This window comes from Lissotriton helveticus, chromosome 8 (genome assembly GCF_964261635.1).
Source record: "Lissotriton helveticus chromosome 8, aLisHel1.1, whole genome shotgun sequence".
NCBI lineage: Eukaryota > Metazoa > Chordata > Amphibia > Caudata > Salamandridae > Lissotriton > Lissotriton helveticus.
This window is the reverse complement of record NC_136069.1, coordinates 1,542,155,466-1,542,179,828: the sequence shown is the minus strand read 5'-3', so window position 1 is coordinate 1,542,179,828 and position 24,363 is coordinate 1,542,155,466. Positions and strand designations below refer to the sequence as shown.

Here is a 24,363-nt window from a genome sequence, read left to right as displayed (position 1 = left end):
GGCTTACATTCAGTCTTGTGATATTTTTGGTTTCCAATAAGTAGATTTTTAATTTTATGTAACCTCATTTTCTAATGATCCATTCAAGAGATGTTTCCACTATGAAATGAAGAGCAAGGGGAAGGAGCACAAATGATAGAGCGAGTGAGTGAGATGGGGTGTTGAGGAAGGAGAGAATGAAACAAAGACAGAGTGAGTGAACGGCAGGTAGGCATAGAAGAGGAGACTAGAAGTGAAAGTGACTTGCTTTTCCCTGCTCTTGACCTCCCACCCATCTCAAACCAATCACAAACATACCTTCTATGCAACGTTGGTATGCAGAACTTCACTCCTCAGCCAGTGACGGTGAGTCCCAAGCCAGGGGCTAGAGAGCAAAAGAATGGATGTGCTCAGACGTTCCTTGCTAGGGACAGTTGATCTGAAACAAGGCCTGCTCTCTTGTTTCCAGCAAGGATCTAGAAATTCTGCATGAATGTGCAAGGCACATTGCCAGCATAAATTTGCATAAACTGCCCCACCTTCTGCCTTCCTACTTCCTGAGCAGTAGTTGTTTGTGTATAGAGAGAAAGGTCGCAGGCAAGGTAATTTTGTGAGTAGGCTACAGAACCCTAAATAGCTGGTGAGAGGTATAAGTTATTCTAAAAGCATAAAAACAGTACACCTGTGAAATGAAATGCTTTCATATGTGATCGTCTGTGTTTATTGTCCTGCGCAAAAAGTTGCACCTTGTGTTTGAAGGTTGAAATTATTTCAAGCGTGCATGGACGCAGAAATTTCTGAGTGACTTTTATACATTTCTTAGGACTCTTCACTGTCAGGATGGCCGAGTGGTCTAAGGCGCTGTGTTTAGGCCGCAGTCTCCTCTGGAGGCGTGGGTTCGAATCCCACTTCTGAAATGACTTTTGGAGATATCATCTTCTTCATCAGGATAACATCTGATGGAAGTTGCTTCTGTTCGTCTTCACCTGGGACGTTATTCTGTCCTCGTCTAGTCAAGAGAGCTTGGGTTTCTCATATATTTCTGTTGTACAAAGTCTTGCTGATAAAGTGCAATACTTACCAAATGAGCTTATGACCCATGTAAGAGCTCATCTAGAAGAGTCATTCACTTGTATTCCCTGGCCAGACAGGCCATACAAATTTGGAAGAATGCCAAGCACCTGGTAGACAGCTGGACTCCAGCACACTTACAGCAATTTCCTCAGGGCTGTGATCAGGGGCTGCTTAGATTTGCGTATTCCACCCTATGTTGTGACATTGAGCTCCCTTGTTGAATTTGCTTTAGTCAGCCAAGATGTGGCTGTTGACTCAATTTCAAAGCAGCTTTGCGCCCTTCAAGTGGCTGGTGAATAGCACTTTCTCTTTGTACGCTTTAAAGGTCTAAAGAGTACTTCATAGGTACTGCTCTGTATGGATTGTTCAAAGATCTGTTGGAAATGCTTATAATGGGATAAAGAAATTGAGGGCATGCCTTTTCGGTACCCCACTTGCATGGCTGTCTGGCTTGTGGAAGGTGCTGCAAATGCAAGTCAGGATGGCCGAGTGGTCTAAGGCGCTGTGTTCAGGTCGCAGTCTCTTTTGGAAGCGTGGGTTCACATCCCACTTCTGACAAACCTGTGTTTAATCTTCTTTTTTCTTGAGGGAGAAAATCAGATCATTTCCCTCACATGGGCTTATATGGTTGTCTTTTTGGAAAAGTGCAGTGAGTTTTTTTCTTGCTATAGCCACTCATGGCCTAAGATGTGTGTTTTTTTTGTTCACACTATCTTTCTCACTATGTAGATGAACAAGCAACATGTGGTCAGGATGGCCGAGTGGTCTAAGGCGCTGCGTTAAGGCCGCAGTCTCTCCTGGAGGCGTGGGTTCGAATCCCACTTCTGACAAAACTTTAAGTCCATTTTGTCTCTGCGTTCCTTCAGAATCTCAGCTAAAAATTGGCAGTGCATATAATATCTGAATAAGTACCAAACTTCAGTTTCAACTGCAAATGAATTTGCCCAATTCTGTCTTCAAGCTTGTATAATATTCTTCTAGCACTAGTGGTGTTTTATGTGTTTTTTGGGGGGTGCCTAAAAAATCCCTTTTATTGAAGAAATGGCTTACATTCAGTCTTGTGATATTTTTGGTTTCCAATAAGTAGATTTTTAATTTTATGTAACCTCATTTTCTAATGATCCATTCAAGAGATGTTTCCACTATGAAATGAAGAACAAGGGGAAAGAGCACAAATGATAGAGCCAGTGAGTGAGATGGGGTGTTGAGGAAGGAGAGAATGAAACAAAGACAGAGTGAGTGAACGGCAGGTAGGCATAGAAGAGGAGACTAGAAGTGAAGGTGACTTGCTTTTCCCTGCTCTTGACCTCCCACCCATCTCAAACCAATCACAAACATACCTTCTATGCAACGTTGGTATGCAGAACATCACTCCTCAGCCAGTGAGGGTGAGTCCCAAGCCAGGGGCTAGAGAGCAAAAGAATGGATGTGCTCAGACGTTCCTTGCTAGGGACAGTTGATCTGAAACAAGGCCTGCTCTCTTGTTTCCAGCAAGGATCTAGAAATTCTGCATGAATCTGCAAGGCACATTGACAGCATAAATTTGCATAAACTGCCCCTCCTTCTGCCTTCCTACTTCCTGAGCAGTAGTTGTTTGTGTATAAAGAGAGAGGTCGCAGGCAAGGTAATTTTGTGAGTAGGATACAGAATCCTAAATAGCTGGTGAGAGGTATAAGTTATTCTAAAAGCATAAAAACAGTACACCTGTGAAATGAAATGCTTTCATATGTGATCTTCTGTGTTTATTGTCCTGTGCAAAAAGTTGCACCTTGTGTTTGAAGGTTGAAATTATTTCAAGCTTGCATGGACGCAGAAATTTCTGAGTGACTTTTATACATTTCTTAGGACTCTCCACTGTCAGGATGGCCGAGTGGTCTAAGGCGCTGTGTTTAGGCCGCAGTCTTCTCTGGAGGCGTGGGTTCGAATCCCACTTCTGACATGACTTTTGGAGATATAATCTTCTTCATCAGGATAACATCTGATGGAAGTTGCATCTGTTCGTCTTCACCTGGGACGTTATTCCGTCCTCGTCTAGTCAAGAGAGCTTGGGTTTCTCATATATTTCTGTTGTACAAAGTCTTGCTGATAAAGTGCAATCCTTACCAAATGAGCTTATGACCCATGTAAGAGCTCATCTAGAAGAGTCATGCTCTTGTAATCCCTGGCCAGACAGGCCATACAAATTTGGAAGAATGCCAAGCACCTGGTAGACAGCTGGACTCCAGCACACTTACAGCAATTTCCTCAGGGCAGTGATCAGGGGCTGCTTAGATTTGCTAATTCCACCCTATGTTGTGACATTGAGATCCCTTGTTGAATTTGCTTTAGTCAGCCAAGATGTGGCTATTGACTCAATTTCAAAGCAGCTTTGGGCCGTTCAAGTGGCTGGTGAATAGCACTTTCTCTTTGTACTCATTAAAGGTCTAAAGAGTTCTTCATAGGTACTGCTCTGTATGGATTGTTCAAAGATCTGTTGGAAATGCTTATAATGGGATAAATAAATTGAGGGCATGCCTTTTCGGTACCCCACTTGCATGGCTGTCTGGCTTGTGGAAGGTGCTGCAAATGCAAGTCAGGATGGCCGAGTGGTCTAAGGCGCTGCGTTTAGGTCGCAGTCTCTTCTGGAGGCGTGGGTTCAAATCCCACTTCTGACAAACCTGTGTTTAATCTTCTTTTTTCTTGAGGGAGAAAATCAGATCATTTCCCTCACATGGGCTTATATGGTTGTCTTTTTGGAAAAGTGCAGTGAGTTTTTTTCTTGCTATAGCCACTCATGGCCTAAGATGTGTGTTTTTTTTGTTCACAATATCTTTCTTAATATGTAGATGGACAAGCAACATGTGGTCAGGATGGCCGAGTGGTCTAAGGCGCAGCGTTAAGGCCGCAGTCTCTCCTGGAGGCGTGGGTTCGAATCCCACTTCTGACAAACCTTTAAGTCCATTTTGTCTCTGCGTTCCTTCAGAATCTCAGCTAAAAATTGGCAGTGCTTTTAATATCTGAATAAGTACCAAACTTCAGTTTCAACTGCAAATGAATTTGCCCAATTCTGTCTTCAAGCTTGTATAATATTCTTCTAGCACTAGTGGTGTTTTATGTGTTTTTTGGGGGGTGCCTAAAAAATCCCTTTTATTGAAGAAATGGCTTACATTCAGTCTTGTGATATTTTTGGTTTCCAATAAGTAGATTTTTAATTTTATGTAACCTCATTTTCTAATGATCCATTCAAGAGATGTTTCCACTATGAAATGAAGAGCAAGGAGAAAGAGCACAAATGATAGAGCCAGTGAGTGAGATGGGGTGTTGAGGAAGGAGAGAATGAAACAAAGACAGAGTGAGTGAACAGCAGGTAGGCATAGAAGAGGAGACTAGAAGTGAAGGTGACTTGCTTTTCCCTGCTCTTGACCTCCCACCCATCTCAAACCAATCACAAACATACCTTCTATGCAACGTTGGTATGCAGAACTTCACTCCTCAGCCAGTGAGGGTGAGTCCCAAGCCAGGGGCTAGAGAGCAAAAGAATGGATATGCTCAGACGTTCCTTGCTAGGGACAGTTGATCTGAAACAAGGCCTGCTCTCTTGTTTCCAGCAAGGATCTACAAATTCTGCATGAATCTGCAAGGCACATTGACAGCATAAATTTGCATAAACTGCCCCTCCTTCTGCCTTCCTACTTCCTGAGCAGTAGTTGTTTGTGTATAAAGAGAGAGGTCGCAGGCAAGGTAATTTTGTGAGTAGGATACAGAACCCTAAATAGCTGGTGAGAGGTATAAGTTATTCTAAAAGCATAAAAACAGTACACCTGTGAAATGAAATGCTTTCATATGTGATCTTCTGTGTTTATTGTCCTGTGCAAAAAGTTGCACCTTGTGTTTGAAGGTTGAAATTATTTCAAGCTTGCATGGACGCAGAAATTTCTGAGTGACTTTTATACATTTCTTAGGACTCTCCACTGTCAGGATGGCCGAGTGGTCTAAGGCGCTGTGTTTAGGCCGCAGTCTTCTCTGGAGGCGTGGGTTTGAATCCCACTTCTGACATGACTTTTGGAGATATAATCTTCTTCATCAGGATAACATCTGATGGAAGTTGCATCTGTTCGTCTTCACCTGGGACGTTATTCCGTCCTCGTCTAGTCAAGAGAGCTTGGGTTTCTCATATATTTCTGTTGTACAAAGTCTTGCTGATAAAGTGCAATCCTTACCAAATGAGCTTATGACCCATGTAAGAGCTCATCTAGAAGAGTCATGCTCTTGTAATCCCTGGCCAGACAGGCCATACAAATTTGGAAGAATGCCAAGCACCTGGTAGACAGCTGGACTCCAGCACACTTACAGCAATTTCCTCAGGGCAGTGATCAGGGGCTGCTTAGATTTGCTAATTCCACCCTATGTTGTGACATTGAGATCCCTTGTTGAATTTGCTTTAGTCAGCCAAGATGTGGCTATTGACTCAATTTCAAAGCAGCTTTGGGCCGTTCAAGTGGCTGGTGAATAGCACTTTCTCTTTGTACTCATTAAAGGTCTAAAGAGTTCTTCATAGGTACTGCTCTGTATGGATTGTTCAAAGATCTGTTGGAAATGCTTATAATGGGATAAATAAATTGAGGGCATGCCTTTTCGGTACCCCACTTGCATGGCTGTCTGGCTTGTGGAAGGTGCTGCAAATGCAAGTCAGGATGGCCGAGTGGTCTAAGGCGCTGCGTTTAGGTCGCAGTCTCTTCTGGAGGCGTGGGTTCAAATCCCACTTCTGACAAACCTGTGTTTAATCTTCTTTTTTCTTGAGGGAGAAAATCAGATCATTTCCCTCACATGGGCTTATATGGTTGTCTTTTTGGAAAAGTGCAGTGAGTTTTTTTCTTGCTATAGCCACTCATGGCCTAAGATGTGTGTTTTTTTTGTTCACAATATCTTTCTTAATATGTAGATGGACAAGCAACATGTGGTCAGGATGGCCGAGTGGTCTAAGGTGCAGCGTTAAGGCCGCAGTCTCTCCTGGAGGCGTGGGTTCGAATCCCACTTCTGACAAACCTTTAAGTCCATTTTGTCTCTGCGTTCCTTCAGAATCTCAGCTAAAAATTGGCAGTGCTTTTAATATCTGAATAAGTACCAAACTTCAGTTTCAACTGCAAATGAATTTGCCCAATTCTGTCTTCAAGCTTGTATAATATTCTTCTAGCACTAGTGGTGTTTTATGTGTTTTTTGGGGGGTGCCTAAAAAATCCCTTTTATTGAAGAAATGGCTTACATTCAGTCTTGTGATATTTTTGGTTTCCAATAAGTAGATTTTTAATTTTATGTAACCTCATTTTCTAATGATCCATTCAAGAGATGTTTCCACTATGAAATGAAGAGCAAGGGGAAAGAGCACAAATGATAGAGCCAGTGAGTGAGATGGGGTGTTGAGGAAGGAGAGAATGAAACAAAGACAGAGTGAGTGAACAGCAGGTAGGCATAGAAGAGGAGACTAGAAGTGAAGGTGACTTGCTTTTCCCTGCTCTTGACCTCCCACCCATCTCAAACCAATCACAAACATACCTTCTATGCAACGTTGGTATGCAGAACTTCACTCCTCAGCCAGTGAGGGTGAGTCCCAAGCCAGGGGCTAGAGAGCAAAAGAATGGATATGCTCAGACGTTCCTTGCTAGGGACAGTTGATCTGAAACAAGGCCTGCTCTCTTGTTTCCAGCAAGGATCTACAAATTCTGCATGAATCTGCAAGGCACATTGACAGCATAAATTTGCATAAACTGCCCCACCTTCTGCCTTCCTACTTCCTGAGCAGTAGTTGTTTGTGTATAAAGAGAGAGGTCGCAGGCAAGGTAATTTTGTGAGTAGGATACAGAACCCTAAATAGCTGGTGAGAGGTATAAGTTATTCTAAAAGCATAAAAACAGTACACCTGTGAAATGAAATGCTTTCATATGTGATCTTCTGTGTTTATTGTCCTGTGCAAAAAGTTGCACCTTGTGTTTGAAGGTTGAAATTATTTCAAGCTTGCATGGACGCAGAAATTTCAGAGTGACTTTTATACATTTCTTAGGACTCTTCACTGTCAGGATGGCCGAGTGGTCTAGGGCGCTGTGTTTAGGCCGCACTCTCCTCTGGAGGCGTGGGTTCGAATTCCACTTCTGACATGACTTTTGGAGATATAATCTTCTTCATCAGGATAACATCTGATGGAAGTTGCATCTGTTCGTCTTCACCTGGGACGTTATTCCGTCCTCGTCTAGTCAAGAGAGCTTGGGTTTCTCATATATTTCTGTTGTACAATGTCTTGCTGATAAAGTGCAATCCTTACCAAATGAGCTTAGGTCCCATGTAAGAGCTCATCTAGAAGAGTCATGCTCTTGTATTCCCTGGCCAGACAGGCCATGCAAATTTGGAAGAATGCCAAGCACCTGGTAGACAGCTGTACTCCACCACACTTACAGCAATGTCCTCAGGGCTGTGATCAGGGGCTGCTTAGATTTGCGTATTCCACCCTATGTTGTGACATTGAGCTCCCTTGTTGAATTTGCTTTAGTCAGCCAAGATGTGGCTGTTGACTCAATTTCAAAGCAGCTTTGCGCCGTTCAAGTGGCTGGTGAATAGCACTTTCTCTTTGTACGCTTTAAAGGTCTAAAGAGTTCTTCATAGGTACTGCTCTGTATGGATTGTTCAAAGATCTGTTGGAAATGCTTATAATGGGATAAATAAATTGAGGGCATGCCTTTTCGGTACCAAACTTGCATGGCTGTCTGGCTTGTGGAAGGTGCTGCAACTGCAAGTCAGGATGGCCGAGTGGTCTAAGGCCCTGCGTTCAGGTCGCAGTCTCTTCTGGAGGCGTGGGTTCAAATCCCACTTATGACAAACCTGTGTTTAATCTTCTTTTTTCTTGAGGGAGAAAATCAAATCATTTCCCTCACATGGGCTTATATGGTTGTCTTTTTGGAAAAGTGCAGTGAGTTTTATTCTTGCTATAGCCACTTATGGCCTAAGATGTGTGTTTTTTTTTGTTCACAATATCTTTCTTAATATGTAGATGGACAAGCAACATGTGGTCAGGATGGCCGAGTGGTCTAAGGCGCAGCGTTAAGGCCGCAGTCTCTCCTGGAGGCGTGGGTTCGAATCCCACTTCTGACAAACCTTTAAGTCCATTTTGTCTCTGCGTTCCTTCAGAATCTCAGCTAAAAATTGGCAGTGCATATAATATCTGAATAAGTACCAAACTTCAGTTTCAACTGCAAATGAATTTGTCCAATTCTGTCTTCAAGCTCTTATAATATTCTTCTAGCACTAGTGGTGTTTTATGTGTTTTTTGGGGGGTGCCTAAAAAATCCCTTTTATTGAAGAAATGGCTTACATTCAGTCTTGTGATATTTTTGGTTTCCAATAAGTAGATTTTTAATTTTATGTAACCTCATTTTCTAATGATCCATTCAAGAGATGTTTCCACTATGAAATGAAGAGCAAGGGGAAAGAGCACAAATGATAGAGCGAGTGAGTGAGATGGGGTGTTGAGGAAGGAGAGAATGAAACAAAGACAGAGTGAGTGAACGGCAGGTAGGCATAGAAGAGGAGACTAGAAGTGAAAGTGACTTGCTTTTCCCTGCTCTTGACCTCCCACCCATCTCAAACCAATCACAAACATACCTTCTATGCAACGTTGGTATGCAGAACTTCACTCCTCAGCCAGTGAGGGTGAGTCCCAAGCCAGGGGCTAGAGAGCAAAAGAATGGATGTGCTCAGACGTTCCTTGCTAGGGACAGTTGATCTGAAACAAGGCCTGCTCTCTTGTTTCCAGCAAGGATCTAGAAATTCTGCATGAATGTGCAAGGCACATTGCCAGCATAAATTTGCATAAACTGCCCCACCTTCTGCCTTCCTACTTCCTGAGCAGTAGTTGTTTGTGTATAGAGAGAAAGGTCGCAGGCAAGGTAATTTTGTGAGTAGGCTACAGAACCCTAAATAGCTGGTGAGAGGTATAAGTTATTCTAAAAGCATAAAAACAGTACACCTGTGAAATGAAATGCTTTCATATGTGATCGTCTGTGTTTATTGTCCTGTGCAAAAAGTTGCACCTTGTGTTTGAAGGTTGAAATTATTTCAAGCGTGCATGGACGCAGAAATTTCTGAGTGACTTTTATACATTTCTTAGGACTCTTCACTGTCAGGATGGCCGAGTGGTCTAAGGCGATGTGTTTAGGCCGCAGTCTCCTCTGGAGGCGTGGGTTCGAATCCCACTTCTGAAATGACTTTTGGAGATATCATCTTCTTCATCAGGATAACATCTGATGGAAGTTGCTTCTGTTCGTCTTCACCTGGGACGTTATTCTGTCCTCGTCTAGTCAAGAGAGCTTGGGTTTCTCATATATTTCTGTTGTACAAAGTCTTGCTGATAAAGTGCAATACTTACCAAATGAGCTTATGACCCATGTAAGAGCTCATCTAGAAGAGTCATTCACTTGTATTCCCTGGCCAGACAGGCCATACAAATTTGGAAGAATGCCAAGCACCTGGTAGACAGCTGGACTCCAGCACACTTACAGCAATATCCTCAGGGCTGTGATCAGGGGCTGCTTAGATTTGCGTATTCCACCCTATGTTGTGACATTGAGCTCCCTTGTTGAATTTGCTTTAGTCAGCCAAGATGTGGCTGTTGACTCAATTTCAAAGCAGCTTTGCGCCCTTCAAGTGGCTGGTGAATAGCACTTTCTCTTTGTACGCTTTAAAGGTCTAAAGAGTACTTCATAGGTACTGCTCTGTATGGATTGTTCAAAGATCTGTTGGAAATGCTTATAATGGGATAAAGAAATTGAGGGCATGCCTTTTCGGTACCCCACTTGCATGGCTGTCTGGCTTGTGGAAGGTGCTGCAAATGCAAGTCAGGATGGCCGAGTGGTCTAAGGCGCTGTGTTCAGGTCGCAGTCTCTTTTGGAAGCGTGGGTTCACATCCCACTTCTGACAAACCTGTGTTTAATCTTCTTTTTTCTTGAGGGAGAAAATCAGATCATTTCCCTCACATGGGCTTATATGGTTGTCTTTTTGGAAAAGTGCAGTGAGTTTTTTTCTTGCTATAGCCACTCATGGCCTAAGATGTGTGTTTTTTTTGTTCACACTATCTTTCTCACTATGTAGATGAACAAGCAACATGTGGTCAGGATGGCCGAGTGGTCTAAGGCGCTGCGTTAAGGCCGCAGTCTCTCCTGGAGGCGTGGGTTCGAATCCCACTTCTGACAAAACTTTAAGTCCATTTTGTCTCTGCGTTCCTTCAGAATCTCAGCTAAAAATTGGCAGTGCATATAATATCTGAATAAGTACCAAACTTCAGTTTCAACTGCAAATGAATTTGCCCAATTCTGTCTTCAAGCTTGTATAATATTCTTCTAGCACTAGTGGTGTTTTATGTGTTTTTTGGGGGGTGCCTAAAAAATCCCTTTTATTGAAGAAATGGCTTACATTCAGTCTTGTGATATTTTTGGTTTCCAATAAGTAGATTTTTAATTTTATGTAACCTCATTTTCTAATGATCCATTCAAGAGATGTTTCCACTATGAAATGAAGAGCAAGGGGAAAGAGCACAAATGATAGAGCGAGTGAGTGAGATGGGGTGTTGAGGAAGGAGAGAATGAAACAAAGACAGAGTGAGTGAACGGCAGGTAGGCATAGAAGAGGAGACTAGAAGTGAAAGTGACTTGCTTTTCCCTGCTCTTGACCTCCCACCCATCTCAAACCAATCACAAACATACCTTCTATGCAACGTTGGTATGCAGAACTTCACTCCTCAGCCAGTGAGGGTGAGTCCCAAGCCAGGGGCTAGAGAGCAAAAGAATGGATGTGCTCAGACGTTCCTTGCTAGGGACAGTTGATCTGAAACAAGGCCTGCTCTCTTGTTTCCAGCAAGGATCTAGAAATTCTGCATGAATGTGCAAGGCACATTGCCAGCATAAATTTGCATAAACTGCCCCACCTTCTGCCTTCCTACTTCCTGAGCAGTAGTTGTTTGTGTATAGAGAGAAAGGTCGCAGGCAAGGTAATTTTGTGAGTAGGCTACAGAACCCTAAATAGCTGGTGAGAGGTATAAGTTATTCTAAAAGCATAAAAACAGTACACCTGTGAAATGAAATGCTTTCATATGTGATCTTCTGTGTTTATTGTCCTGTGCAAAAAGTTGCACCTTGTGTTTGAAGGTTGAAATTATTTCAAGCGTGCATGGACGCAGAAATTTCTGAGTGACTTTTATACATTTCTTAGGACTCTCCACTGTCAGGATGGCCGAGTGGTCTAAGGCGCTTTGTTTAGGCTGCAGTCTTCTCTGGAGGCGTGGGTTCGAATCCCACTTCTGACATGACTTTTGGAGATATAATCTTCTTCATCAGGATAACATCTGATGGAAGTTGCATCTGTTCGTCTTCACCTGGGACGTTATTCCGTCCTCGTCTAGTCAAGAGAGCTTGGGTTTCTCATATATTTCTGTTGTACAAAGTCTTGCTGATAAAGTGCAATCCTTACCAAATGAGCTTAGGTCCCATGTAAGAGCTCATCTAGAAGAGTCATGCTCTTGTATTCCCTGGCCAGACAGGCCATGCAAATTTGGAAGAATGCCAAGCACCTGGTAGACAACTGTACTCCAGCACACTTACAGCAATGTCCTCAGGGCTGTGATCAGGGGCTGCTTAGATTTGCGTATTCCACCCTATGTTGTGACATTGAGCTCCCTTGTTGAATTTGCTTTAGTCAGCCAAGATGTGGCTGTTGACTCAATTTCAAAGCAGCTTTGCGCCGTTCAAGTGGCTGGTGAATAGCACTTTCTCTTTGTACGCTTTAAAGGTCTAAAGAGTTCTTCATAGGTACTGCTCTGTATGGATTGTTCAAAGATCTGTTGGAAATGCTTATAATGGGATAAATAAATTGAGGGCATGCCTTTTCGGTACCAAACTTGCATGGCTGTCTGGCTTGTGGAAGGTGCTGCAACTGCAAGTCAGGATGGCCGAGTGGTCTAAGGCCCTGCGTTCAGGTCGCAGTCTCTTCTGGAGGCGTGGGTTCAAATCCCACTTATGACAAACCTGTGTTTAATCTTCTTTTTTCTTGAGGGAGAAAATCAGATCATTTCCCTCACATGGGCTTATATGGTTGTCTTTTTGGAAAAGTGCAGTGAGTTTTATTCTTGCTATAGCCACTTTTGGCCTAAGATGTGTGTTTTTTTCTGTTCACAATATCTTTCTTAATATGTAGATGGACAAGCAACATGTGGTCAGGATGGCCGAGTGGTCTAAGGCGCAGCGTTAAGGCCGCAGTCTCTCCAGGAGGCGTGGGTTCGAATCCCACTTCTGACAAACCTTTAAGTCCATTTTGTCTCTGCGTTCCTTCAGAATCTCAGCTAAAAATTGGCAGTGCATATAATATCTGAATAAGTACCAAACTTCAGTTTCAACTGCAAATGAATTTGCCCAATTCTGTCTTCAAGCTCTTATAATATTCTTCTAGCACTAGTGGTGTTTTATGTGTTTTTTGGGGGGTGCCTAAAAAATCCCTTTTATTGAAGAAATGGCTTACATTCAGTCTTGTGATATTTTTGGTTTCCAATAAGTAGATTTTTAATTTTATGTAACCTCATTTTCTAATGATCCATTCAAGAGATGTTTCCACTATGAAATGAAGAGCAAGGGGAAGGAGCACAAATGATAGAGCGAGTGAGTGAGATGGGGTGTTGAGGAAGGAGAGAATGAAACAAAGACAGAGTGAGTGAACGGCAGGTAGGCATAGAAGAGGAGACTAGAAGTGAAAGTGACTTGCTTTTCCCTGCTCTTGACCTCCCACCCATCTCAAACCAATCACAAACATACCTTCTATGCAACGTTGGTATGCAGAACTTCACTCCTCAGCCAGTGACGGTGAGTCCCAAGCCAGGGGCTAGAGAGCAAAAGAATGGATGTGCTCAGACGTTCCTTGCTAGGGACAGTTGATCTGAAACAAGGCCTGCTCTCTTGTTTCCAGCAAGGATCTAGAAATTCTGCATGAATGTGCAAGGCACATTGCCAGCATAAATTTGCATAAACTGCCCCACCTTCTGCCTTCCTACTTCCTGAGCAGTAGTTGTTTGTGTATAGACAGAAAGGTCGCAGGCAAGGTAATTTTGTGAGTAGGCTACAGAACCCTAAATAGCTGGTGAGAGGTATAAGTTATTCTAAAAGCATAAAAACAGTACACCTGTGAAATGAAATGCTTTCATATGTGATCGTCTGTGTTTATTGTCCTGTGCAAAAAGTTGCACCTTGTGTTTGAAGGTTGAAATTATTTCAAGCGTGCATGGACGCAGAAATTTCTGAGTGACTTTTATACATTTCTTAGGACTCTTCACTGTCAGGATGGCCGAGTGGTCTAAGGCGCTGTGTTTAGGCCAAAGTCTCCTCTGGAGGCGTGGGTTCGAATCCCACTTCTGAAATGACTTTTGGAGATATCATCTTCTTCATCAGGATAACATCTGATGGAAGTTGCTTCTGTTCGTCTTCACCTGGGACGTTATTCTGTCCTCGTCTAGTCAAGAGAGCTTGGGTTTCTCATATATTTCTGTTGTACAAAGTCTTGCTGATAAAGTGCAATACTTACCAAATGAGCTTATGACCCATGTAAGAGCTCATCTAGAAGAGTCATTCACTTGTATTCCCTGGCCAGACAGGCCATACAAATTTGGAAGAATGCCAAGCACCTGGTAGACAGCTGGACTCCAGCACACTTACAGCAATTTCCTCAGGGCTGTGATCAGGGGCTGCTTAGATTTGCGTATTCCACCCTATGTTGTGACATTGAGCTCCCTTGTTGAATTTGCTTTAGTCAGCCAAGATGTGGCTGTTGACTCAATTTCAAAGCAGCTTTGCGCCCTTCAAGTGGCTGGTGAATAGCACTTTCTCTTTGTACGCTTTAAAGGTCTAAAGAGTACTTCATAGGTACTGCTCTGTATGGATTGTTCAAAGATCTGTTGGAAATGCTTATAATGGGATAAAGAAATTGAGGGCATGCCTTTTCGGTACCCCACTTGCATGGCTGTCTGGCTTGTGGAAGGTGCTGCAAATGCAAGTCAGGATGGCCGAGTGGTCTAAGGCGCTGTGTTCAGGTCGCAGTCTCTTTTGGAAGCGTGGGTTCACATCCCACTTCTGACAAACCTGTGTTTAATCTTCTTTTTTCTTGAGGGAGAAAATCAGATCATTTCCCTCACATGGGCTTATATGGTTGTCTTTTTGGAAAAGTGCAGTGAGTTTTTTTCTTGCTATAGCCACTCATGGCCTAAGATGTGTGTTTTTTTTGTTCACACTATCTTTCTCACTATGTAGATGAACAAGCAACATGTGGTCAGGATGGCCGAGTGGTCTAAGGCGCTGCGTTAAGGCCGCAGTCTCTCCTGGAGGCGTGGGTTTGAATCCCACTTCTGACAAAACTTTAAGTCCATTTTGTCTCTGCGTTCCTTCAGAATCTCAGCTAAAAATTGGCAGTGCATATAATATCTGAATAAGTACCAAACTTCAGTTTCAACTGCAAATGAATTTGCCCAATTCTGTCTTCAAGCTTGTATAATATTCTTCTAGCACTAGTGGTGTTTTATGTGTTTTTTGGGGGGTGCCTAAAAAATCCCTTTTATTGAAGAAATGGCTTACATTCAGTCTTGTGATATTTTTGGTTTCCAATAAGTAGATTTTTAATTTTATGTAACCTCATTTTCTAATGATCCATTCAAGAGATGTTTCCACTATGAAATGAAGAACAAGGGGAAAGAGCACAAATGATAGAGCCAGTGAGTGAGATGGGGTGTTGAGGAAGGAGAGAATGAAACAAAGACAGAGTGAGTGAACGGCAGGTAGGCATAGAAGAGGAGACTAGAAGTGAAGGTGACTTGCTTTTCCCTGCTCTTGACCTCCCACCCATCTCAAACCAATCACAAACATACCTTCTATGCAACGTTGGTATGCAGAACATCACTCCTCAGCCAGTGAGGGTGAGTCCCAAGCCAGGGGCTAGAGAGCAAAAGAATGGATGTGCTCAGACGTTCCTTGCTAGGGACAGTTGATCTGAAACAAGGCCTGCTCTCTTGTTTCCAGCAAGGATCTAGAAATTCTGCATGAATCTGCAAGGCACATTGACAGCATAAATTTGCATAAACTGCCCCTCCTTCTGCCTTCCTACTTCCTGAGCAGTAGTTGTTTGTGTATAAAGAGAGAGGTCGCAGGCAAGGTAATTTTGTGAGTAGGATACAGAATCCTAAATAGCTGGTGAGAGGTATAAGTTATTCTAAAAGCATAAAAACAGTACACCTGTGAAATGAAATGCTTTCATATGTGATCTTCTGTGTTTATTGTCCTGTGCAAAAAGTTGCACCTTGTGTTTGAAGGTTGAAATTATTTCAAGCTTGCATGGACGCAGAAATTTCTGAGTGACTTTTATACATTTCTTAGGACTCTCCACTGTCAGGATGGCCGAGTGGTCTAAGGCGCTGTGTTTAGGCCGCAGTCTTCTCTGGAGGCGTGGGTTCGAATCCCACTTCTGACATGACTTTTGGAGATATAATCTTCTTCATCAGGATAACATCTGATGGAAGTTGCATCTGTTCGTCTTCACCTGGGACGTTATTCCGTCCTCGTCTAATCAAGAGAGCTTGGGTTTCTCATATATTTCTGTTGTACAAAGTCTTGCTGATAAAGTGCAATCCTTACCAAATGAGCTTATGACCCATGTAAGAGCTCATCTAGAAGAGTCATGCTCTTGTAATCCCTGGCCAGACAGGCCATACAAATTTGGAAGAATGCCAAGCACCTGGTAGACAGCTGGACTCCAGCACACTTACAGCAATTTCCTCAGGGCAGTGATCAGGGGCTGCTTAGATTTGCTAATTCCACCCTATGTTGTGACATTGAGATCCCTTGTTGAATTTGCTTTAGTCAGCCAAGATGTGGCTATTGACTCAATTTCAAAGCAGCTTTGGGCCGTTCAAGTGGCTGGTGAATAGCACTTTCTCTTTGTACTCATTAAAGGTCTAAAGAGTTCTTCATAGGTACTGCTCTGTATGGATTGTTCAAAGATCTGTTGGAAATGCTTATAATGGGATAAATAAATTGAGGGCATGCCTTTTCGGTACCCCACTTGCATGGCTGTCTGGCTTGTGGAAGGTGCTGCAAATGCAAGTCAGGATGGCCGAGTGGTCTAAGGCGCTGCGTTTAGGTCGCAGTCTCTTCTGGAGGCGTGGGTTCAAATCCCACTTCTGACAAACCTGTGTTTAATCTTCTTTTTTCTTGAGGGAGAAAATCAGATCATTTCCCTCACATGGGCTTATATGGTTGTCTTTTTGGAAAAGTGCAGTGAGTTTTTTTCTTGCTATAGCCACTCATGGCCTAAGATGTGTGTTTTTTTTGTTCACACTATCTTTCTCACTATGTAGATGAACAAGCAACATGTGGTCAGGATGGCCGAGTGGTCTAAGGCGCTGCGTTAAGGCCGCAGTCTCTCCTGGAGGCGTGGGTTCGAATCCCACTTCTGACAAAACTTTAAGTCCATTTTGTCTCTGCGTTCCTTCAGAATCTCAGCTAAAAATTGGCAGTGCATATAATATCTGAATAAGTACCAAACTTCAGTTTCAACTGCAAATGAATTTGCCCAATTCTGTCTTCAAGCTCGTATAATATTGTTCTAGCACTAGTGGTGTTTTATGTGTTTTTTGGGGGGTGCCTAAAAAATCCCTTTTATTGAAGAAATGGCTTACATTCAGTCTTGTGATATTTTTGGTTTCCAATAAGTAGATTTTTAATTTTATGTAACCTCATTTTCTAATGATCCATTCAAGAGATGTTTCCACTATGAAATGAAGAGCAAGGGGAAAGAGCACAAATGAAAGAGCCAGTGAGTGAGATGGGGTGTTGAGGAAGGAGAGAATGAAACAAAGACAGAGTGAGTGAACGGCAGGTAGGCATAGAAGAGGAGACTAGAAGTGAAGGTGACTTGCTTTTCCCTGCTCTTGACCTCCCACCCATCTCAAACCAATCACAAACATACCTTCTATGCAACGTTGGTATGCAGAACTTCACTCCTCAGCCAGTGAGGGTGCGTCCCAAGCCAGGGGCTAGAGAGCAAAAGAATGGATGTGCTCAGACGTTCCTTGCTAGGGACAGTTGATCTGAAACAAGGCCTGCTCTCTTGTTTCCAGCAAGGATCTAGAAATTCTGCATGAATCTGCAAGGCACATTGACAGCATAAATTTGCATAAACTGCCCCACCTTCTGCCTTCCTACTTCCTGAGCAGTAGTTGTTTGTGTATAAAGAGAGAGGTCGCAGGCAAGGTAATTTTGTGAGTAGGATACAGAACCCTAAATAGCTGGTGAGAGGTATAAGTTATTCTAAAAGCATAAAAACAGTACACCTGTGAAATGAAATGCTTTCATATGTGATCTTCTGTGTTTATTGTCCTGTGCAAAAAGTTGCACCTTGTGTTTGAAGGTTGAAATTATTTCAAGCTTGCATGGACGCAGAAATTTCTGAGTGACTTTTATACATTTCTTAGGACTCTCCACTGTCAGGATGGCCGAGTGGTCTAAGGCGCTGTGTTTAGGCCGCAGTCTCCACTGGAGGCGTGGGTTCGAATCCCACTTCTGACATGACTTTTGGAGATATAATCTTCTTCATCAGGATAACATCTGATGGAAGTTGCATCTGTTCGTCTTCACCTGGGACGTTATTCCGTCCTCGTCTAGTCAAGAGAGCTTGGGTTTCTCATATTTTTCTGTTGTACAAAGTCTTGCTGATAAAGTGCAACCCTTACCAAATGAGCTTAGGACCCATGTAAGAGCTCATCTAGAAGAGTCATGCTCTTGTATTCCCTGGCCAGACAGGCCATGCAAATTTGGAAGAATGCCAAGCACCTGGTAGACAGCTGTACTCCGGCACACTTACAGCAATGTCCTCAGGGCTGTGATCAGGGGCTGCTTAGATTTGCGTATTCCACCCTATGTTGTGACATTGAGCTCCCTTGTTGAATTTGCTTTAGTCAGCCAAGATGTGGCTGTTGACTCAATTTCAAAGCAGCTTTGCGCCGTTCAAGTGGCTGGTGAATAGCACTTTCTCTTTGTACGCTTTAAAGGTCTAAAGAGTTCTTCATAGGTACTGCTCTGTATGGATTGTTCAAAGATCTGTTGGAAATGCTTATAATGGGATAAATAAATTGAGGGCATGCCTTTTCGGTACCAAACTTGCATGGCTGTCTGGCTTGTGGAAGGTGCTGCAAATGCAAGTCAGGATGGCCGAGTGGTCTAAGGCGCTGCGTTCAGGTCGCAGTCTCTTCTGGAGGCGTGGGTTCAAATCCTACTTCTGACAAACCTGTGTTTAATCTTCTTTTTTCTTGAGGGAGAAAATCAGATCATTTCCCTCACATGGGCTTATATGGTTGTCTTTTTGGAAAAGTGCAGTGAGTTTTTTTCTCTCTATATCCACTTATGGCCTAAGATGAGTGGTTTTTTTGTTCACACTATCTTTCTCACTATGTAGATGGACAAGCAACATGTGGTCAGGATGGACGAGTGGTCTAAGGCGCTGCGTTAAGGCCGCAGTCTCTCCTGGAGGTGTGGGTTCGAATCCCACTTCGGACAAAACTTTAAGTCCATTTTGTCTCTGCGTTCCTTCAGAATCTCAGCTAAAAATTGGCAGTGCATATAATATCTGAATAAGTACCAAACTTCAGTTTCAACTGCAAATGAATTTGCCCAATTCTGTCTTCAAGCTCTTATAATATTCTTCTAGCACTAGTGGTGTTTTATGTGTTTTTTGGGGGGTGCCTCAAAAATCCCTTTTATTGAAGAAATGGCTTACATTCAGTCTTGTGATATTTTTGGTTTCCAATAAGTAGATTTTTAATTTTATGTAACCTCATTTTCTAATGATCCATTCAAGAGATGTTTCCACTATGAAATGAAGAGCAAGGGGAAAGAGCACAAATGATAGAGCCAGTGAGTGAGATGGGGTGTTGAGGAAGGAGAGAATGAAACAAAGACAGAGTGAGTGAACGGCAGGTAGGCATAGAAGAGGAGACTAGAAGTGAAGGTGACTTGCTTTTCCCTGCTCTTGACCTCCCACCCATCTCAAACCAATCACAAACATACCTTCTATGCAACGTTGGTATGCAGAACTTCACTCCTCAGCCAGTGAGGGTGAGTCCCAAGCCAGGGGCTAGAGAGCAAAAGAATGGATGTGCTCAGACGTTCCTTGCTAGGGACAGTTGATCTGAAACAAGGCCTGCTCTCTTGTTTCCAGCAAGGATCTAGAAATTCTGCATGAATCTGCAAGGCACATTGGCCCACATGCATCATTGTTACATTTTGCACTTCCTAATTTGCGAAAAATAAGGAATCGCAAATTAAGAAGTGCAAAATGCTATGCATCATTATTTTCGGTATTCATTTGTGATTCGGTAAAAATCACAATTTTTACCGAATCCCAAATGAATACCGAATTCTTAAGTTATTTTTCGCAATTCCCATTGATTCCTATGGGCCAAAAGGCCCATAGGAGTGAATGGGAAGGCATCAGCAAATTGCGAGTGGCACTTTGAAAATTTCATGGGTGCAGGGGGGGTCCAATGGACCCCCCCATGCACCCCTGAAATGTATTTTTCGCATCATGTTTCACACACACATGTCCTAAGGACATGTGTGTGTGAAACATGAATGTTGAAAAAAAACCATTTACAGCATTTTAAACACTTTTTCCAAATTTACCGAGTGGTTCAACCACTCGGTAAATTTGGCACCCTAATTGCAAATTTGCACTTCTAAAAGTAATGTTGCATTGCTTTTAAGAAATCGCACATCTGCGACTTCTTAAAAGCACCCGCAATTTTAGAACTCGCAAAAATGTTACGAATTCTAAAATTGCTTCATGCATCCCAAAAAGCACTTTTGCATTCGCAAACGGCCGATTTAAAGGAATCGCACCGTTTGCGACTACAAAAATGCTTGATGCATGTGGGCCATTGACAGCATAAATTTGCATAAACTGCCCCACCTTCTGCCTTCCTACTTCCTGAGCAGTAGTTGTTTGTGTATAAAGAGAGAGGTCGCAGGCAAGATAATTTAGTGACTAGGATACAGAACCCTAAATAGCTGGTGAGAGGTATAAGTTATTCTAAAAGCATAAAAACAGTACACCTGTGAAATGAAATGCTTTCATATGTGATCTTCTGTGTTTATTGTCCTGTGCAAAAAGTTGCACCTTTTGTTTGAAGGTTGAAATTATTTCAAGCTTGCATGGACGCAGAAATTTCTGAGTGACATTTATACATTTCTTAGGACTCTTCACTGTCAGGATGGCCGAGTGGTCTAAGGCGCTGTGTTTAGGCTGCAGTCTCCTCTGGAGGCGTGGGTTCGAATCCCACTTCTGAAATGACTTTTGGAGATATAATCTTCTTCATCAGGATAACATCTGTTGGAAGTTGCATCTGTTCGTCTTCACCTGAGACGTTATTCCGTCCTCGTCTAGTCAAGAGAGCTTGGGTTTCTCATATATTTCTGTTGTACAAAGTCTTGCTGATAAAGTGCAATCCTTACCAAATGAGCTTAGGACCCATGTAAGAGCTCATCTAGAAGAGTCATGCTCTTGTATTCCCTGGCCAGACAGGTCATGCAAATTTGAAAGAATGCCAAGCACCTGGTAGACAGCTGTACTCCAGCACACTTACAGCAATGTCCTCAGGGCTGTGATCAGGGGCTGCTTAGATTTGCGTATTCCACCCTATGTTGTGACATTGAGCTCCCTTGTTGAATTTGCTTTAGTCAGCCAAGATGTGGCTGTTGACTCAATTTCAAAGCAGCTTTGGGCCGTTCAAGTGGCTGGTGAATAGCACTTTCTCTTTGTACGCTTTAAAGGTCTAAAGAGTTCTTCATAGGTACTGCTCTGTATGGTTTGTTCAAAGATCTGTTGGAAATGCTCATAATGGGATAAATAAATTGAGGGCATGCCTTTTCGGTACCAAACTTGCATGGCTGTCTGACTTGTGGAAGGTGCTGCAACTGCAAGTCAGGATGGCCGAGTGGTCTAAGGCGCTGCGTTCAGGTCGCAGTCTCTACTGGAGGCGTGGGTTCAAATCCCACTTATGACAAACCTGTGTTTAATCTTCTTTTTTCTTGAGGGAGAAAATCAGATCATTTCCCTCACATGGGCTTATATGGTTGTCTTTTTGGAAAAGTACAGTGAGTTTTATTCTTGCTATAGCCACTTATGGCTTAAGATGTGTGTTTTTTTTGTTCACAATATCTTTCTTAATATGTAGATGGACAAGCAACATGTGGTCAGGATGGCCGAGTGGTCTAAGGCGCAGCATTAAGGCCGCAGTCTCTCCTGGAGGCGTGGGTTCGAATCCCACTTCTGACAAACCTTTAAGTCCATTTTGTCTCTGCGTTCCTTCAGAATCTCAGCTAAAAATTGGCAGTGCATATAATATCTGAATAAGTACCAAACTTCAGTTTCAACTGCAAATGAATTTGCCCAATTCTGTCTTCAAGCTCTTATAATATTCTTCTAGCACTAGTGGTGTTTTATGTGTTTTTTGGGGGGTGCCTCAAAAATCCCTTTTATTGAAGAAATGGCTTACATTCAGTCTTGTGATATTTTTGGTTTCCAATAAGTAGATTTTTAATTTTATGTAACCTCATTTTCTAATGATCCATTCAAGAGATGTTTCCACTATGAAATGAAGAGCAAGGGGAAAGAGCACAAATGATAGAGCGAGTGAGTGAGATGGGGTGTTGAGGAAGGAGAGAATGAAACAAAGACAGAGTGAGTGAACGGCAGGTAGGCATAGAAGAGGAGACTAGAAGTGAAAGTGACTTGCTTTTCCCTGCTCTTGACCTCCCACCCATCTCAAACCAATCACAAACATACCTTCTATGCAACGTTGGTATGCAGAACTTCACTCCTCAGCCAGTGAGGGTGAGTCCCAAGCCAGGGGCTAGAGAGCAAAAGAATGGATGTGCTCAGACGTTCCTTGCTAGGGACAGTTGATCTGAAACAAGGCCTGCTCTCTTGTTTCCAGCAAGGATCTAGAAATTCTGCATGAATGTGCAAGGCACATTGCCAGCATAAATTTGCATAAACTGCCCCACCTTCTGCCTTCCTACTTCCTGAGCAGTAGTTGTTTGTGTATAGAGAGAAAGGTCGCAGGCAAGGTAATTTTGTGAGTAGGATACAGAACCCTAAATAGCTGGTGAGAGGTATAAGTTATTCTAAAAGCATAAAAACAGTACACCTGTGAAATGAAATGCTTTCATATGTGATCTTCTGTGTTTATTGTCCTGTGCAAAAAGTTGCACCTTGTGTTTGAAGGTTGAAATTATTTCAAGCGTGCATGGACGCAGAAATTTCTGAGTTACTTTTATACATTTCTTAGGACTCTTCACTGTCAGGATGGCCGAGTGGTCTAAGGTGCTGTGTTTAGGCTGCAGTCTCCTCTGGAGGCGTGGGTTCGAATCCCACTTCTGAAATGACTTTTGGAGATATAATCTTCTTCATCAGGATAACATCTGATGGAAGTTGCATCTGTTCGTCTTCACCTGGGACGTTATTCCGTCCTCGTCTAGTCAAGAGAGCTTGGGTTTCTCATATATTTCTGTTGTACAAAATCTTGCTGATAAAGTGCAATCCTTACCAAATGAGCTTAGGACCCATGTTAGAGCTCATCTAGAAGAGTCATGCTCTTGTATTCCCTGGCCAGACAGGCCATGCAAATTTGGAAGAATGCCAAGCACCTGGTAGACAGCTGTACTTCAGCACACTTACAGCAATGTCCTCAGGGCTGTGATCAGGGGCTGCTTAGATTTGCGTATTCCACCCTATGTTGTGACATTGAGCTCCCTTGTTGAATTTGCTTTAGTCAGCCAAGATGTGGCTGTTGACTCAGTTTCAAAGCAGCTTTGGGCCGTTCAAGTGGCTGGTGAATAGCACTTTCTCTTTGTACGCCTTAAAGGTCTAAAGAGTTCTTCATAGGTACTGCTCTGTATGGATTGTTCAAAGATCTGTTGGAAATGCTTATAATGGGATAAATAAATTGAGGGCATGCCTTTTCGGTACCAAACTTGCATGGCTGCCTGGCTTGTGGAAGGTGCTGCAAATGCAAGTCAGGTTGGCCGAGTGGTCTAAGGCGCTGCGTTCAGGTCGCAGTCTCTTCTGGAGGCGTGGGTTCATATCCCACTTCTGACAAACCTGTGTTTAATCTTCTTTTTTCTTGAGGGAGAAAATGAGATCATTTCCCTCACATGGGCTTATATGGTTGTCTTTTTGGAAAAGTGCAGTGAGTTTTTTTCTTGCTATAGCCACTTATGGCCTAAGATGTGTGTTTTTTTTGTTCACACTATCTTTCTCACTATGTAGATGGACAAGCAACATGTGGTCAGGATGGCCGAGTGGTCTAAGGCGCTGCGTTAAGGCCGCAGTCTCTCCTGGAGGCGTGGGTTCGAATCCCACTTCTGACAAAACTTTAAGTCCATTTTGTCTCTGCGTTCCTTCAGAATCTCAGCTAAAAATTGGCAGTGCATATAATATCTGAATAAGTACCAAACTTCAGTTTCAACTGCAAATGAATTTGCCCAATTCTGTCTTCAAGCTCTTATAATATTCTTCTAGCACTAGTGGTGTTTTATGTGTTTTTTGGGGGGTGCCTAAAAAATCCCTTTTATTGAAGAAATGGCTTACATTCAGTCTTGTGATATTTTTGGTTTCCAATAAGTAGATTTTTAATTTTATGTAACCTCATTTTCTAATGATCCATTCAAGAGATGTTTCCACTATGAAATGAAGAGCAAGGGGAAAGAGCACAAATGATAGAGCGAGTGAGTGAGATGGGGTGTTGAGGAAGGAGAGAATGAAACAAAGACAGAGTGAGTGAACGGCAGGTAGGCATAGAAGAGGAGACTAGAAGTGAAGGTGACTTGCTTTTCCCTGCTCTTGACCTCCCACCCATCTCAAACCAATCACAAACATACCTTCTATGCAACGTTGGTATGCAGAACTTCACTCCTCAGCCAGTGAGGGTGCGTCCCAAGCCAGGGGCTAGAGAGCAAAAGAATGGATGTGCTCAGACGTTCCTTGCTAGGGACAGTTGATCTGAAACAATGCCTGCTCTCTTGTTTCCAGCAAGGATCTAGAAATTCTGCATGAATCTGCAAGGCACATTGACAGCATAAATTTGCATAAACTGCCCCACCTTCTGCCTTCCTACTTCCTGAGCAGTAGTTGTTTGTGTATAAAGAGAGAGGTCGCAGGCAAGGTAATTTTGTGAGTAGGATACAGAACCCTAAATAGCTGGTGAGA

General features: G+C 42.8%; 22 non-coding genes across 22 annotated transcripts; all 22 read left to right on the top strand.

Annotated features, from left to right (window-relative positions):
- Window positions 1–813: 813 nt before the first annotated feature.
- On the top strand, window positions 814–896 carry TRNAL-UAG (transfer RNA leucine (anticodon UAG)). The gene has a single exon. It is a non-coding gene; the product is annotated as a tRNA-Leu (tRNA).
- Window positions 897–1,800: 904 nt separating this feature from the next.
- Window positions 1,801–1,883, top strand: TRNAL-AAG (transfer RNA leucine (anticodon AAG)). The gene has a single exon. It is a non-coding gene; the product is annotated as a tRNA-Leu (tRNA).
- A 1,026-nt stretch (window positions 1,884–2,909) lies between these two features.
- Window positions 2,910–2,992, top strand: TRNAL-UAG (transfer RNA leucine (anticodon UAG)). The gene has a single exon. It is a non-coding gene; the product is annotated as a tRNA-Leu (tRNA).
- A 632-nt stretch (window positions 2,993–3,624) lies between these two features.
- Window positions 3,625–3,707, top strand: TRNAL-UAG (transfer RNA leucine (anticodon UAG)). Its single transcript has one exon. It is a non-coding gene; the product is annotated as a tRNA-Leu (tRNA).
- A 189-nt stretch (window positions 3,708–3,896) lies between these two features.
- Window positions 3,897–3,979, top strand: TRNAL-AAG (transfer RNA leucine (anticodon AAG)). The gene has a single exon. It is a non-coding gene; the product is annotated as a tRNA-Leu (tRNA).
- A 1,026-nt stretch (window positions 3,980–5,005) lies between these two features.
- Window positions 5,006–5,088, top strand: TRNAL-UAG (transfer RNA leucine (anticodon UAG)). Its single transcript has one exon. It is a non-coding gene; the product is annotated as a tRNA-Leu (tRNA).
- A 632-nt stretch (window positions 5,089–5,720) lies between these two features.
- TRNAL-UAG (transfer RNA leucine (anticodon UAG)) lies at window positions 5,721–5,803 on the top strand. Its single transcript has one exon. It is a non-coding gene; the product is annotated as a tRNA-Leu (tRNA).
- Window positions 5,804–8,089: 2,286 nt separating this feature from the next.
- TRNAL-AAG (transfer RNA leucine (anticodon AAG)) lies at window positions 8,090–8,172 on the top strand. The gene has a single exon. It is a non-coding gene; the product is annotated as a tRNA-Leu (tRNA).
- A 1,026-nt stretch (window positions 8,173–9,198) lies between these two features.
- Window positions 9,199–9,281, top strand: TRNAL-UAG (transfer RNA leucine (anticodon UAG)). The gene has a single exon. It is a non-coding gene; the product is annotated as a tRNA-Leu (tRNA).
- Window positions 9,282–10,185: 904 nt separating this feature from the next.
- On the top strand, window positions 10,186–10,268 carry TRNAL-AAG (transfer RNA leucine (anticodon AAG)). Its single transcript has one exon. It is a non-coding gene; the product is annotated as a tRNA-Leu (tRNA).
- Window positions 10,269–11,294: 1,026 nt separating this feature from the next.
- TRNAL-UAG (transfer RNA leucine (anticodon UAG)) lies at window positions 11,295–11,377 on the top strand. The gene has a single exon. It is a non-coding gene; the product is annotated as a tRNA-Leu (tRNA).
- A 905-nt stretch (window positions 11,378–12,282) lies between these two features.
- Window positions 12,283–12,365, top strand: TRNAL-AAG (transfer RNA leucine (anticodon AAG)). Its single transcript has one exon. It is a non-coding gene; the product is annotated as a tRNA-Leu (tRNA).
- Window positions 12,366–14,378: 2,013 nt separating this feature from the next.
- TRNAL-AAG (transfer RNA leucine (anticodon AAG)) lies at window positions 14,379–14,461 on the top strand. The gene has a single exon. It is a non-coding gene; the product is annotated as a tRNA-Leu (tRNA).
- Window positions 14,462–15,487: 1,026 nt separating this feature from the next.
- TRNAL-UAG (transfer RNA leucine (anticodon UAG)) lies at window positions 15,488–15,570 on the top strand. The gene has a single exon. It is a non-coding gene; the product is annotated as a tRNA-Leu (tRNA).
- A 632-nt stretch (window positions 15,571–16,202) lies between these two features.
- TRNAL-UAG (transfer RNA leucine (anticodon UAG)) lies at window positions 16,203–16,285 on the top strand. The gene has a single exon. It is a non-coding gene; the product is annotated as a tRNA-Leu (tRNA).
- A 189-nt stretch (window positions 16,286–16,474) lies between these two features.
- TRNAL-AAG (transfer RNA leucine (anticodon AAG)) lies at window positions 16,475–16,557 on the top strand. Its single transcript has one exon. It is a non-coding gene; the product is annotated as a tRNA-Leu (tRNA).
- A 1,026-nt stretch (window positions 16,558–17,583) lies between these two features.
- TRNAL-UAG (transfer RNA leucine (anticodon UAG)) lies at window positions 17,584–17,666 on the top strand. Its single transcript has one exon. It is a non-coding gene; the product is annotated as a tRNA-Leu (tRNA).
- Window positions 17,667–18,298: 632 nt separating this feature from the next.
- TRNAL-CAG (transfer RNA leucine (anticodon CAG)) lies at window positions 18,299–18,381 on the top strand. The gene has a single exon. It is a non-coding gene; the product is annotated as a tRNA-Leu (tRNA).
- A 1,978-nt stretch (window positions 18,382–20,359) lies between these two features.
- Window positions 20,360–20,442, top strand: TRNAL-UAG (transfer RNA leucine (anticodon UAG)). Its single transcript has one exon. It is a non-coding gene; the product is annotated as a tRNA-Leu (tRNA).
- A 632-nt stretch (window positions 20,443–21,074) lies between these two features.
- Window positions 21,075–21,157, top strand: TRNAL-CAG (transfer RNA leucine (anticodon CAG)). Its single transcript has one exon. It is a non-coding gene; the product is annotated as a tRNA-Leu (tRNA).
- Window positions 21,158–22,455: 1,298 nt separating this feature from the next.
- On the top strand, window positions 22,456–22,538 carry TRNAL-UAG (transfer RNA leucine (anticodon UAG)). Its single transcript has one exon. It is a non-coding gene; the product is annotated as a tRNA-Leu (tRNA).
- A 904-nt stretch (window positions 22,539–23,442) lies between these two features.
- On the top strand, window positions 23,443–23,525 carry TRNAL-AAG (transfer RNA leucine (anticodon AAG)). Its single transcript has one exon. It is a non-coding gene; the product is annotated as a tRNA-Leu (tRNA).
- Window positions 23,526–24,363: the final 838 nt, after the last annotated feature.